This window comes from Somniosus microcephalus, chromosome 5 (assembly GCF_052327205.1).
Source record: "Somniosus microcephalus isolate GS21.2 chromosome 5, FLI_Smic_1.0, whole genome shotgun sequence".
NCBI lineage: Eukaryota > Metazoa > Chordata > Chondrichthyes > Squaliformes > Somniosidae > Somniosus > Somniosus microcephalus.
The window spans coordinates 122,575,781-122,591,050 of record NC_140991.1 but is presented as its reverse complement, the minus strand read 5'-3'; the positions used below and the strand labels follow the sequence as shown (position 1 = coordinate 122,591,050).

Below are 15,270 nucleotides of genomic sequence, written 5' to 3'. Positions count from 1 at the left end.
GATAGAGGGAAGGACGTCGACTTGATAAGGGCTCGGGCTTTGTCCGAATAGTTGGCCACCCACTGAGCATAATAAGAGAAGAATCCCAGACACCTTCTTAAGGCCTTAGGGTTATGTGGCAGTGGTAGTTCTTTAAGCGGGCATAATCGTTCAGGGTCTGGCCCGATTACCCCATTCTCTACCACACAGCCGAGAATACACAGACGAGTAGTGTTGAAAGTACATTTGTGCTCATTATAGGTCAGGTTTAGCTTTTGGGCAGTCTCTAGAAATTTAGCGAGATTCCGGTCATGCTCCTGTTGGTCGCGTCCACAGATAGTAACATTGTCCAGGTACGGAAATGTTGCCTCCAACGCATTCTCATCTACTATACGGTCCATTTCCCGTTGGAAAACGGAAACTCCATTCGTGACCCCGAAGGGTACCCTAAGGAATTGGTACAGGCGCCCATTTGCTTCAAAAGCCGTATAAGGACGGTCGTCTACTTTTATGGGGAGCTGGTGATAGGCAGACTTTTAAGTCAATAGTGGAAAACACATGATACTGGGCAATCTGGTTCACCATCTCGGAGATGCGAGGCAAGGGATAAGCGTCTAGTTGCGTATATATGTTGATGGTCTGGCTGTAGTCGACCACGAGCCGTTTCTTTTTGTTAGTTTTAACCACCACTACCTGAGCACGCCACGGGCTATTACCATTTTCGATGATACCCTCCCGCTGTAGCCTTCCTACTTCTTTTATAAAAATTTTTATCTTCCGAACAGTACCGTCGACTTTTGGTCGCGATAGGTCTACAGTTTGGGGCGAGGTTCGCAAACAGGGATGGCGGGCTTATCTTTAAAGTGGAGAGGCCGCAAACTGAACGGGGGCTGGGATCCGCCATATGCAAGTGTGACGCTCTCGTGGTGGCACTGGAAATCTAGGCCTAGAATTAGTTTCACGCAGAGCTGCGGCAACACAAGGAGTTTAAAATCTTTATACTCTGTGCCCTTAACAGTCAGTGTTACTTTACAGAAACCGATTACCTCCGAAGTGAGGGACTTAGATGCCATCGCGATTTTGCTCCGGGTAGGGTACACCTTTAGTGAGTACGGTTTGATGAGGCTAGGGTGAATAAAGCTCTCAGTACTCCCGCAATCGATTAAACACTTCGTCGGGTGTCCGTTTACCTTAACGTCCATCATAGACTTTGATAGTGGATGCGGTCTGGACTGGTCAACCGTGACTGAGGCTATCGTAGATCCGTAGGCGGCCGCTGAGACGGTATCAAATTCTGGGACCACGTGTAGGGCCGCGGAGACTGTATCAGGTACGGGATTCCCCTTACATACCTTGCTGAAATGTCCCCGTTTCTTGCACTTGAAACATGTGGCGTCTCTCGCAGGACATCGGTGTCTGGGGTGCTTGAGCTGGCCGCAGAAGTAGCATCTTGGTCCGCGGGACATCGCTGCAGTGGTGGGGCTGGGTGGAGACTCCCGTGGTGTAGGGCTGGTCCGAGGCCCAGGCGGAGAGGATGGCGCCTCCTCGCTCGGCGCGCATGAGGCTGAGAGGGCCGCATGGCCTGACGCATAGGTCTCGGAGTTCTTCTGCGCCACATCCAGTGATCGAGCTGTAGCCACGGCCGTCTTTAGATCCAGAGTGTCCCTTTCAAGCAACCTCTGCCTAATGTAATTCGATCAAAGGCCCGATATAAACGAATCGCGAACCGCTTCTTCCTGGTACAAAATGATTAATACAAAATCAATATTAAAATTGATATACCTTAAATAGCTACAGAGACTGGTAGTTATAACTCAAACAGTTGGCTTTTAATAGCTTAGAACTGGACAGAACAGAACACACATGATGTTAGCCTTCTGACCAGCTTCTCAGAAGTGAACTAGGAGGTGGAGCCAGGGGCAAAGTAACAGATCAGGACAATCAATGGCACAGCAGAGTGGTACACAGTACATCAGCATTCCTGGCCAACCAAGAAAACAGCAGGGTTACAATAGATTACAATAGGAAACTATACACAGGTAGAATAAGGTATATACTTATAAGACTTATTTCACCACAAAAGGGTTCAGAGGTAGAACGCGTGTGCAGGAGAGGCAGCACGTGCGCATCGAACTTACGTTTTTTTTGCAGGTTTTCCCGGGAGGGTAAGTCTCCAGAAGTTAGACATGTAAAAAGCAGTCGCAAATCCTGCTTTTTACAAGGTAAGTGGTGAATTAATTAAAATTAAAACATTTTTTCCACAGGTTTATTATTTTTAAATACTTTAAAGAAAGGTAAGTTTATTTTTAGCCCCGTTAGAAAATAAAATTATTTTTTTCAAAAATTTAAATTATTGTTTAAAATAGTTATTTCATGTCATTTATAGTTTATTTAAAAAATGTGATTTTTAAAAAAATTATTTGAAGATTTAGTGATGTTTTGGGGCTTATAATATTTATAGTTTTGACAGCCCTTCCTGTCAAACTTATGAATGAAGCATTCCCTGCTACTATTGGCTCTCCATGGCCCACGTGATCCCAGGGGACGCAGCGAACTAACTGCGCCCCTGGGATATGCAAGCACTGCGCGCCGGCAGTTGGAGGAGGCCCAGGATCGGAATTCCACGGGGGCCCACAGCTCAACGGCCGGCGCGCTAGGTAAGTGCAGGTTGGAGGCTTACACCCGCGGGAAGCCTCCGACTTGAATTTCTGGGCCAATGGTTTTCCTCACAGCTATCTCTCTTCCCTGATACAATTTGTACAAGAACAATAGAAATCTGCAGGGAAAAAATTGTCCTGGAAATGAGTGGCACATTGAGTTAGTACACTGTTCCTTTACCTCTGTGACCTCAGTTTGAATTCACACCAAACTGATGGGGGAAAAAAATGTCACATAGTTTCCGTTGGGTTGCACTGGTTTTTTCGGTGCAATTTGCCCGAAATAGGCCAAACCAACGTAAAAAATTGAAGAATTTTAAGCACAAATTACACTCAATGCAACTTGTGTTTCCACGATCTTCTGCGCTAGTTTAAAAAACATCACACTTGAAGCCGGCCACGCCCACAAAACTGGCCTTGGCACCAGATCGAATTAATCACCATTGCGAGTTTCCGCTAATTGCGCTCGTTTGCGTGCTTTCGAGGAAGCTCTAAAAATTAAGGGGGGGTTTTCGGCCCAAGGACACTTATAGGCATGTTTTAAAAGCTTTTCAGTATAATTTTTGTTTCAATTTACTAAGAAACTGACTACTGTGCACCAATATAACTAGCAAATGGTTCTGTATAGTTTTTTTAAAGTCATTTCAGTTACTTAAAATCAGGTTAATCAGGCAAGTCAGAAGGGATTGTGGGATGAGGGAGAAGTGGGATGAGAGAAGGAGGATTAGGTAGGTGGATACCATCATCTTTAATGGATTCAGTCCCGCCACTGGCCACGACCTCAGCGTTGCCTCTCCCAATAATGGTCAGCACCGTCAGAACATGGAGACGCATCTCTCCCCCTCCAGTCAGTTCCTGCTGCCTTCGGTTGTGTGCCACCCTTTGCTGCAAGAGAGAGGGAATTGTGCCAGTGAGTGTTGTGCAATCTGTTTGGGTGATGTGGCTGTCATGGATGAATAGCTGCCATTGAGTGCAGGCTGTGAGATGTGGATATGAGGCCTTCAACAGTGCGACGTGTGTGAGGGCAAGGTAAAGTATTGAATGCAAAAGCAAAATACTGCGGATGCTGGAAATCTGAAATAAAAACATAAAATGCTGGAAATACTGAGCAGGTCAGGCAGCATCTGTGGAGAGAGAAACAGAATTAACGTTTCAGGTCGATGACCCTTTGTGATAGGATGGAAGGCCCCTATCTTGTTTTACCTCATTAAAAAACTCAATCAGGTTGGTTAAACACGATTTGCCTTTAACAAATCAGTGCTGGCTTGCCTTAATTAATCCACACTTGTCCAAGTGACTGTTAATTTTGTCCCGGATTATCGTTTCGAAAAGCTTGAATCTCCTTTGTAAGCGAATTGTATTGAACAGATTCTTTGAGAAATAATCACATGAGCCATTTTGTTTTAAAAACAAGAATTGTGAATCTTTATAGGTTTATGCAACTGTGTCTATAAAGCTTTGTATATCATCATTCCGAACTCAGAAGAATAGGGAGCTGAAATTGGCCCTCATCATTCCCGATTTCTGAGTGCTAAATGAGTGTTATGGCAAAAATATTTTATGAATCATCCCACGCCCTATCACCCTGGAAGTGCGGTAGCTGCCAAATTGGAAGAATGTGACTTGTGCATGTCTAGGGCACCTGTTTGAGACTGGCTTTAGGCCCCTTGTATATACGAATCATGGATCTAATGCCTGTTTTAGGACTTCACTCCCAAATTGGTCAGAAACTAGACAGTTTTTCTGGTTCTACTGTGGCCTTAAAGGGACCACTGGAGGCTACTGACTAATGTGTAAGAATTTTTTTTACTTGCACTTAATGTAGAGACATGACTGGCTCCACAGCTGTATTGCGGAGAATAGTGGTTTTATTTTTTAGGTGAATTCTTCTGCATTTGTTGGGGTTGATTTGAGGCAGAGGTTCTTACTATCTCTTACTCTTTCTAGCACCCTAAAACCACATTACAGGGGGTAGTAATTAGAAGGAAAATCCAGCTCTCTTTATTAAGCTAATAAAGTGCAGAAGGGAATAAAACTGTGAAGCTTTGCGCATCTCCAGGAGTCTGTGCCTCCTGTCTTCAATTTCCTTGAGGAGGGATTGGAGGTCTGCACCTGCAAAGTTGTGTATTTTTCCTGAGGGCCCTGGTGCCCACACAGTTGTTGCTTGAGTGGTGTATTCCTGAGACATGCGGTGAAGTTATTAGAGACTGAAGTGAGTGAGCCAAGCCCTGTTCCTCTCTGACCTGGTTGTCCCCCAGTGTGCTGCTGAAGAATGCTGGTTGAACTGTCTTTCTAAAGGCTGCACGGAAGTGTCCAGGCAGTTCAGCTGCTTTCACACAATGACTGCACCAATATGAATGTAAATGACCAGACCCAGAAAACCCATGTGTACATCCCTCTGTAGGCCACCAGCGAACACATTTTTTTTTTAAAGGAGCAAAAGCGGCATAACTCACTTCAAGGAAATCCTAGGCCCCTGCCTTTTTTTCACAGTTCTCCACAATAAAACTCTTCATGCAAGATATTATGGGTCCAAACCTTATAACTATCAGGAAAGGCTGAACAGGCTGGGGCTCTTTTCTCTCGAAGGCTAAGGGGTGACCTAACAGAGGTCTTTAAGATTATGAAGGGGTTTGATAGGGTAGACATAGAGAAAATGTTTCCACTTGTGGGGAATCCAAAACTAGGCGTCATAAATATAAGATAGTCACGAATAAATCCAATAAGAAATTCAGGAGAAACTTCTTTATTCAGAGTGGTTAGAATGTAGAATGTGCTACCACATAGAGTAGTTGAGGCGAATAGCATAGATGCATTTAAGAGGAAGCTAGATAAGAACATGAGGGAGATAGGAATAGAAGGATATGCTGATAGGGTTAGATGAAGTAGGGTGGGAGGAAGCTCGGGTAGAGCATAAACACCGACATAGACCAGTTGGGCCGAAAGACCTATTTCTATGCTGTAAATTCGATGTAATTCTTCTCCTACTTGTGTATCAGGCTACCAAACTGTGTTATCACTTGGAACTGTGTCTTGAATGCACAAGACCAAATTCAGCTATTCCGTTTTTCCAGCCAGTGTCATCGTTGCGCTTTCGTATATTTGTTTACAGCCACAACAATTCCCTCTCATTTGTTTGTTTATTTTCCACTCTGGTCCTTAACTTTCTCATTTATTCATTTATTTATTACCAACAAGGTCCATTCCTGAACACCACAGCTAAGATCCATCCCATTCAACTCTGTAAACTATAGCAAAGTAGATCCACAATATTATATAATAATACATTCTCCCTATATACCACAACCCTCCTGTCACTATTAAATGTCAATTTATCTGGCTAATTAGTGAAATCCGCTAGCCCATCTAAAAATAAAGTTTGTTCTATGTTGAGAATGCCACCATTATCTTTCAATGGTTAGTTACACTGTAACTTTAAATTTTTCCCTGAACCTTGTAATATTTTAAAGACTGCTTTTTTTCTAACTTTAACTGTTTCATATAGTGTTGCAGAAAAACTAAAATTAAATCTAATATTTTTAGAATGGCAATAACTCTAATACAGTTACTTTTAGTAAGAAATTAGATTATTTTTGGTAACATTTTAATCTTGTAAAAAATGTAAACCTAAGCCATAAGCAAGTGCTACCTCATCCATTACATTCATTAGTAATTACAGGAAGTCTCATTCAGCTTTTCCTGAGAACCAGGCTTGCCTTACATCATTAGTTCCAGTCAATACGGTAATCAAACCCTCTTAATACTGTAAAAAGCAGTAATCAACTATTGTGCTGAGCTGAGCAGAAAAATATGCTGAACAATTAAAGAAATAAAGCCTGGTCCATTTATCTTCTGTTCCATTATCTTTGCATCATCCCTTACATTCCTTACACTGGCATTTCCAAACATCATGAATAATTTTACTTCAAAGAAATGTTGCCATAACAACTTTTTTAAAACAAGCTGTAAATTGTAAAGAGCTAAAATTTCCTCCTTATTTAGCTATTGCCTTTCCCCTTTTTTTTTAGTCCATCTTCGTTTTGTTCAGTTAGGTATCATTGTAAAGCAATAACAGAAAGTATGCTAAAAATAATGAATAAAAATTAGGTTAAACATTTTTATGTACAGCACAAAAAAATGTAAAATGTTTTACTCTAGATATTTTTTCGGTTCAACAGAGAGTGCATTCATATGTACGTAAATTAATAGTGTGCCTGAACAGCAAAAAAAAGTACATTCCAAAAAGGAGTCGGCAGCCCCGGAGAAGGCAGAGGATAAAGAACGTGGGAGGCCGAGGACAGTGGACCTGGAAGGAGTCGGCAGCTCTGGAGAAGGCAGAGGAAAAAGGGCACGGGAGTACGAGGACAGCGGACCTGAAAGGAGTAAACAGCCCTGGAAAAGGCAGAGGATAAAGAGCGCGGGAGGACGAAGACAGCGGACCTGAAAGGAGTCGGCAGCCCTGGAGAAGGGAGAGGATAAAGAGCGCGTGAGGCCGAGGCCGAGGACAGCGGACCTGAAAGGAGTCGGCAGCACCGGAGAGGGCAGAGGTTAATTCAGAGCAGTTGAAGGCAGTTAATTAGGGAAACTAGGCCTATAAAAACAGGCTTCGCAGTGCGATCTGCACTGAGTGTGGTTTGCACAGAGTGCTGAGAGTTGGGTGAGTGAGGGAGTTAGGTGGGTGAGGAGTGGAAGGAGGAGCTCCCTTGCTTCACCTTTGCTTTCCCTAACTTTTCACTCTGTAGGATTTGGTTCTTACTTTACACCCAGGAAAGAGTCCGAGAGCGGGAGCAGTCAAACAACAACAACAACTGCAAAACCGCTAAAGTGACGTCACAACCAGGGAAGGAGCTGATTGGTAAGTAGGACCTGGTGAGTATTTCTACAGTCCAGTCATTAAAGTAAAAGTAAGATCTCTAGTTTAGAGTAAGTAGTGTGTAAAGCAAAGTAAGGTCCCTAGTGCATTTAATATTCTTTAACTTAGAGGAAGTAAAGGGAGTAAATTAAGGGTAGGACATGGCAGGGCAGCTCAGCAGTGTGGAGTGCTCCTCCTGTGCTATGTGGAAAGTCAGGGACACTTTCGGTGTCCAGGGCGAACACGTGTGCAGGAAGTTTCTCCAGCTTCAGCTACTCAAAATCCGCGTTTCAGAGCTGGAGCTGTGGCTGCAGTCACTGTGGAGCATCCGCAAGGCTGAGATCTTCGTGGATAGCATGTTTAATGAGGTGGTCACACCGCAGGTAAAGTGTGCACAGGCAGAAATGGAATAGGTGACCGCCAGACAGAGTAAAAGAACTAGGAAGGTTGTGCAGGAGTCCCCTGGGTCTCCAACAGATCCTCCCTCGCCAACAGATTTTCCATTTTGGATAGAGTCATAGAGTTATATAGCACAGAAAGAGGCCCTTCGGCTCATTGTGTCTGTGCCGGCCATCAAGCCCTGTCTATTCTAATCCCATTTTCCAGCACTTGGTCCGTAGCCTTGTATGCTATGACGTTTCAAGTGCTCATCTAAATGCTTCTTCAATGTTGTGAGGGTTCCTGCCTCTACCACCCTTTCAGGCAGTGAGTTCTTTGAGGATGTAACTAGTGGAGTAGACAACGGGGAACCGGTAGATGTAGTGTATTTGGATTTTCAGAAGGCCTTCGATAAGGTCCCACACAAGAGGTTGGTGAACAAAATTAGGGCACATGGAATTGAGGGTAATATACTAGCATGGATTGAGAATTGGTTAACAGACAGAAAACAAAGAGTAGGGATAAACGGGTCTTTTTCAGGATGGCAGGCTGTGTCTAGTGAGGTACCGCAAGGATCGGTGCTTGGGCCCCAGCTATTCACAATCTATGTCAATGATTTGGATGAGGGGACTAAATGTAACATTTCCAAATTTGCTGATGACACAAAGCTAGGTGGCAGTGTGAGTTGCGAAGAGGATGTGAAGAGGCTTCAAGAGGATCTCGACAGGCTCAGTGAGTGGGCGAGAACGTGGCAGATGGATTATAATGTGGATAAATGTGAAGTTATCCACTTTGGTAGAAAAAACAGAAAGGCAGAGTATTTCCTAAATGGTGAAAGATTGGGGAATGCAGATGCTCAAAAGGGACCTGGGTGTCCTTTTACATGAGTCACTGAAAGTGAATGTGCAGGTGCAACAAGCCATTATGAAGGCAAATGGTATGCTGGCCTTCATTACAAGAGGATTTGAGTACAAGAGTAAAGAAGTCTTATCCAATTATATAGGGCCTTGGTGAGACCACACCTGGAGTACTGTGTGCAAGTTTGGTCTCCTTATCTAAGGAAGGATATACTTGCCATTGAGGGAGTGCAACGAAGTTTCACGCGATTGATTCCTGGGATGGCGGGACTGTCATATGAGAAGAGATTGAGTAAACTAGGCCTGTATTCTCTTGAATTCAGAAGAATGAGAGGTGATCTCATTGAAGCATACAAAATTATTACAGGGCTTGATAGGGTGGATGCTGGGAGAATGTTTCCCTTGGCTGGGGAGTCTAGAACCAGGGGCCACAGCTTCAGGATAAAGGGTAGGCCATTCAGGACTGAGATGAGAAGAAATTTCTTCACACAGAGGGTGGTGAATCTTTGGAATTCTTTACCCCAGAGAGCTGTGGAGGCTCAGTCATTGGGTATATTCAAAACAGAAGTTGATAGATTTCTGACTAGTAAGGGCATCAAGGGATATGGTGATAAGGTTGGTGAATGGAATTGAGGCAGAAGATCAGCCATGATCTCATTGAATGGCGGAGCAGGCTCGAAGGGCCGAATGGCCTATTCCTGCTCCTATTTCTTATGTTCTTATGTTCTTAAAACATCAGGCCGAGGTATAGTGATATAAAAGAAATGAACAATTAATCTGTTTTGGTGGTATTGTTGGTCAGACACCAGAACTCCCTGTTCCTCTTTGAATAGTGCCATTGGATCTTTAACATTTAACTGAACAGGCAGACAAGGACACAATTTAACACCTCTGAAGAAGGACGCCTTCGATGGCACTAGAGTGTTGGGCTAGATTATGAGTTCATATCCCGATGTGGCATCAGAAGAACACAACAGATGAGAAATTGGGCTCAGTAGAGTGCCCTTAGAACTGCAAAATGGTGTCTGTGGCACGTGCGCACACTTGTGACATGAAGCATGCTGGACACCATCTTGCTGCAGGCATTAGCATGTTAAGCAGCAGGAAGGACCCCCCACAAGCACAATTTAAAGGGATCATCAACTTCTTTCAGGTTAGTTGCTGGTTGATTTCTTCTGGCTGTTGCAACAAATCTACACATTTTTGGTGCTTTCCATAGTTGTTTCAAAAGTTTACAGGGAGTGGTATGACAAATGCTGAAGTACTTTTTGCTGACTGCACAAACCAGTTGCTCCTAGACTTGGGTGCACTAATAGGCCTTCCTCTTGGGATATAACATGACAGAGAATGAACAGAGGCTACACAGAGCAGGGCAAACTGCTCAAAGAGGGAGGAGGGGGAGAAGGGCTCTCAGCAGGAGGCCATATCTGCCCAGGGTGTTCAGGGAGTAATTCTCCTACCTGAACCTCAGTAAGGAACAATGTGTGAGACATCTGTGCTTCAGTAAGGAGGTTCTCACTGAAATCTGCCAACTGCTGCAGCCACAACTGCAACCTCAGAGCAGGGCAAGGACCGCAGTGCCAGTGGCTGTGAAGGTGACCAGGACAATGAACTTTTATGCACCTGGCTCTTTCCAGGCTGGAGCTGGAGATATTAGCAACATCTTGCAGTTTGCCGTCCACTGTTGCATAAGGGAGGTCACTGAGGCTCTCTATTCAAAGAGAGCTCATTTCATTTCATTTTCTCCTGCCAGAGACAAGCAGGTGGAGTGATTTTGGTGTCATCTGCAAACTTACTGACTATACTCCCAACACCACTGTCCAGGTCAATAATAAAGAGAGTCAACAGTAGTGGGCTTAGGAATTACCTCTGGGAGACATCACCAGTAACTTGCCTCCAGGCTAAACCACATCTAAAAAAGAAAGACTGACTTGCATTTATATAGCACCTTTCACAACCACCAGATGTCTCATAAGCACTTTACAGCCAATGAAGTGCTTTTTTGGAGTGTAGTCACTGTTGTAATGTGGGAAGTGCAGCAGCCAATTTGCACACAACAAGCTCCCACAAACAGCAATGTGATAATGACCAGATAATCTGTTTTTGTTATGTTGATTGAGGGATAAATATTGGCCAGGACAATAGGGATAACTCGCCTGCTCTTCTTCAAAATAGTGCCTTGGAATCTTTTACTTCCACCTGAGAGAGCAGACGGGGCCTCGATTTAACATCTCATCCGAAAGACGGCACCTCCGACAGTGCAGCATTCCCTCAGCACTGCACTGGAGTGTCAGCCTAGATTTATATGCCTCAAGTTCCTGGAGTGGGACCCACAACCTTCTGACTCAGAGGCGAGAGTGCTACTCACTGAGCCACAGCTGACACTGGACACATCTGTTAACTACAACTTTCTGGCTGTGGGATTGGAGCCAATTCCTAATACAGTGTATCAAATTCCTAAGTAACCTAGTGTGAGGTATCTCATCAAAGGGTTTTTGAAAGTCCAGGTAGACAATGTCTACTGGATTTCCCTCATCCTCTACCTTAGTAACTTCCTGAAAAAACTCAGTCAAATTTGTAAGGCATGGTTTATTTTTTCAGAAGTCGTGTTGTGTATTTCTAATGGCCCCTTCTTTTTCCATTGATCTTAAAGTGCATCTCTTACAATCCCTTCTAGTATCTTCCCAATAATAGATATCAGGCTGATAGGTCTGTAGTTCCCTGGCTCTTATTTGACCTTTTTAAAAAAAAATATGAGCTACATAAGCTAGCTTCCAGTCTAAGGGAACTATCCCTGGCTCTATTGAATTATTGAAGATACAGGGAAGGAGCTCACCGCGCACCTGTCCCATCTCTTTAATGACCCCTGGATGGGCATTATCTGGACCAGGAGCCCTATCAATTTTGAAGTTTCCTAATCCATCAAAAATTACATTACTATCTATTTTAATATTAATAATGCTATTCAATACAGAGAAAACACCCGCCCCCAATCTGGAACATAAGCATCATCTATAGGAGAATAGACTGATGCTAAATAGTCATTTAGCAGCTCTGCCAAAACCTGAGAATCAGTTTGAATCTAAGAACATAAGAACATAAGAAATAAGAGCAGGAGTAGGCCTTACGGCCCCTCAAGCCTGCTCCGCCATTCAATAAGATCATGGCTGATCATCGACCTCAACTCCACTTTCCCGCCGGATCTCCTTATCCCTTTATTCGCCTAGAGTCCAAAAATCTATCTGTCTCAGCCTTGAATATACTCAAAGACTCAGCATTCACAGCCCTCTGGGGCAGAGAATTCCAAAGATTCACAACCCTCTGAGTGAAGAAATTCCTCCTCATCTCGATCTTAAATGGCCTACCCCTCTGCCCTACATTATTCTTTAGTGGCCCTATATGGTTGGACCTGACATAGCTGAAAAAGCTTTTGTTATTACTGGCACAATTGCACACCATCTTCTTTTCCAGAGATCTCTTGGCTACTCTTATGGCTGTTTTTGTCTCCCTCGATTGCTTGTGATACTTATCCCTGTTCTCCTGTGAGTTAAATTCCTTAAGTGTGTAGAATGCCATCTGTTTCACTCTGATTTTCTTCTGCACATTCCTTGTCAACCAGAATAATTTTCTTTTGCCATGTGCCCTTTTAAGCATTGGGACATATATGGCTTAACCCATGCAACATGCAGGTCTTTGCTATTTTACATGATGCATTCTGTAATGGTAATTATTTCAAACTATAGTTTAGTACTAACCATTGCTGCTTTTTGTTTGCAGACAGTGAGGGTGCTGAAGCTGTGTGAGTTTAATCTGGTGAGATATAATGGTGCAATTTTATATTTAGAAATAATGCGGTTCATAGGACTTTACCATAGAGAGCACATGAAATGCACTGGATGATTTAATTAATGGTCACCAATGAACTTTACATTTCTCTGTCCTTTATTGTATTGGATTAATGTGTTTGGCAGTACTGCTGAGACAGAGTCACAGTGCTCTCATCATGGTGAGATGTTGTTCACTCATTCATTCTGACATGCTGGTTTTATTAGGGTTCTGTCAAAATACATTTTGTAAGGATCTTATTAGAAAAGCAAGAGGTAGATTAACAGAAGACACTTTTACTGTCGTACTGCTAAAAGTAACAAAAGTACTAGACTATGTTTTGCATTTTTTAATATTTAAATTATCTGGAGAAAAGGTATATTAGCTATTGTGATGTATGACATTAAAGATAATACAGTATACAAGATGCTACAATGGAATATTTTATTCTAACAGTTCACAGATTTATGCCTTTATAGTGCATATAGTAGAAGCTTTCACTGCTGACTGCTAATGTATTAAGATATTTAGAGGGCCGCGCGGTTGATGGCCGGCCGCTGCCGCTCCCCCGCTCTGTGTCTCAGGCCGCGCGGTTGACGGCCGCTCGCTGCCACTCCCCCGCTCTGTGTTTCAGGCCGAGCGGTTGTGAGGCCCGGCCCGAGTGACCCCAACTCGCCTCCCGCTCCAGCGGGCCGACGCAGCTGCCCCGCTCGCTGTTGAGGAAAAGCAGGGGGAAAAATGACGGCGAAGTTTCGGGAGGCTGCAGGATTAGGTCCCGCCCGTGACACACTGATTGGTCAACCATCAGGTGACTGAACTGTAGGATTGGTCAACCATCACGTCACTCAACGCTAATGAGCGGTAGGATTGGTCAACCGCTAATGAGCGGATTTTTGAACGTTTTTTGTATACTGTTCGAACAATTTTTGTCTGACCAAAAAGTAAATATACCTATGACACTCCCCTGATCATCAGCTTTCTTTTGATATAACATATGTGTAGGTACGCTCTATAACTTTTGAGTGTATAGCGGACAGACAGACAGACATACATACTGCTTTTTTCTTATATATAGACTAGCTGGGGGGGCCCCGGCGTTGCCAGGGCGGTTTGGGGCCGGGCGGTTTAAATCGAGTCCCAGGCTTTCGGCCCTGTCTCTCTGTCCCTCTGTGAATCTGCTGCCGGGCAACATTTCTACCTTTTAATACCTTCAAAGATGAAAGTGAAAGTACTTATAAAACGTTTTTGGTAAATGTTATGTTATTTTTAAAAGAGATACTAACTTTTTCGAAGCTGGATTAGCAGATTTTGAGCTGGAAGTAGTTGAAGTAATGGGTGCCCGATGCCTGAGTTCAAAATCATTAGTCCCGCCCACAGGCGCAGCGATTGGCCAACCATCAGGGGACTGAACTGTAGGATTGGTCAATCATCAGGTCACAGGATTGGTCAACCTTGACGTCACTCAATGCTAATTAGCAGATAATGAGTGGAATTTTGAAGGTTTTTTGTATATTGTCTGAACAATTTTTGTCCGACCGAAAAGTAAATACGCTTATGATCGTTCTGGAATCGTAAGCTTTCTTTTGATGTAACGCGCGTGTAGGTACGCTCTATAACTTTAGAGTGTATAGCCGGACAGACAGATAGACGGAAGGACAGACAGACAGACAGATTGACCGCTTTATATATATAGAGAAGATAACCATGTCAGAGTACAGAAATTAAAAATAACTCCCATCATTGTACTATCAGTTGGTCAATCTAATGGCTTCCAGTATCACTTCTGTAAGTGACTATGTCATAAGAATATAAACGTGTACAGTGCCTACAATTCTCCACACAATGAATTTCCACACTTGACTGTGCCATCCAAAAGAGGATCTGAGCAGCAGATAGATATTTATACACCGAGAGAGAGGGAAATCATCACAGGCAAGAGTAGGTTGTATCATAAGAACATAAGAAATAGGAGCAGGAGTAGGCCATTTGGCCCCTCGAGCCTGCTCCGCCATTTAATGAGATCATGGCTGATCTGATCTTGGACTCCGCTCCATTTCCCTGCCCGCTCCCCATAACCCTTTACTCCATTATTGTTCAAAAATCTGTCTAACTCCACCTTAAATATATTCAACGACTCAGCCTCCACAGCTCTCTGGGGCAGAGAATTCCACAGATTTACGACCCTCTGAGAGAAAAAATTCCTCCTCATCTCAGTTTTAAATGGGCGACCCCTTATTCTGAAACAATGCCCCCTAGTTCTAGATTCCCTCACGAGGGGAAACATCGGGCTAGATTTTCGGGGAGGAGTCAGGCGGGGTTTCAGGCGTGTGGGGGGGAAAATCATGACTTTTGGGGTCCCGACACCATCCCGCCGAAAACCCCGCCCCACGTAAGTTTCAGGGGCGGCGGGTAACTGCCCCGCACTGGGACCCGCCGAAACCAGGCGGGAAGGGATTAGTGCCAATTAACTGCCTGTTAACAGGTAGTAGTTAACAGGCAGTTTTTAGCCTAATCCCCATTTTGAGGGGTTTCATGTGGGTTTCCCGATGGCTCCAAACCACGCCAGGTAGAGCAGGCGGGCCGTCGGGTTGAATGAGTTGGAGGGGTCGCGATGTCGGTGCTCAGGTGAGTGATGGGTGCATGAGTGCAAAGGTAAGTGTGTTTGGTGTGTCTAAAGTGTGTGAAGAACTTTTACTTACCTCTACTTACCTTAACAGCCTTT

General features: G+C 43.9%; 1 protein-coding gene across 20 annotated transcripts in view; it reads left to right on the top strand.

Moving 5' to 3' along the window:
- LOC147117288 (poly(rC)-binding protein 3) overlaps positions 1-15,270 on the top strand; it is a 676,376-nt gene that overhangs the window by 531,268 nt on the left and 129,838 nt on the right. For 2 of the 20 annotated variants that reach the window (XM_085988150.1, XM_085988149.1), the window contains one exon: positions 12,501-12,536. The exons of the other annotated variants lie outside the window; for them this stretch is intronic. The gene's annotated coding sequence lies outside the window, so the exon portion shown is untranslated. The remainder of the gene's footprint in view (positions 1-12,500; positions 12,537-15,270) is intronic. 20 annotated transcript variants of the gene reach the window in all.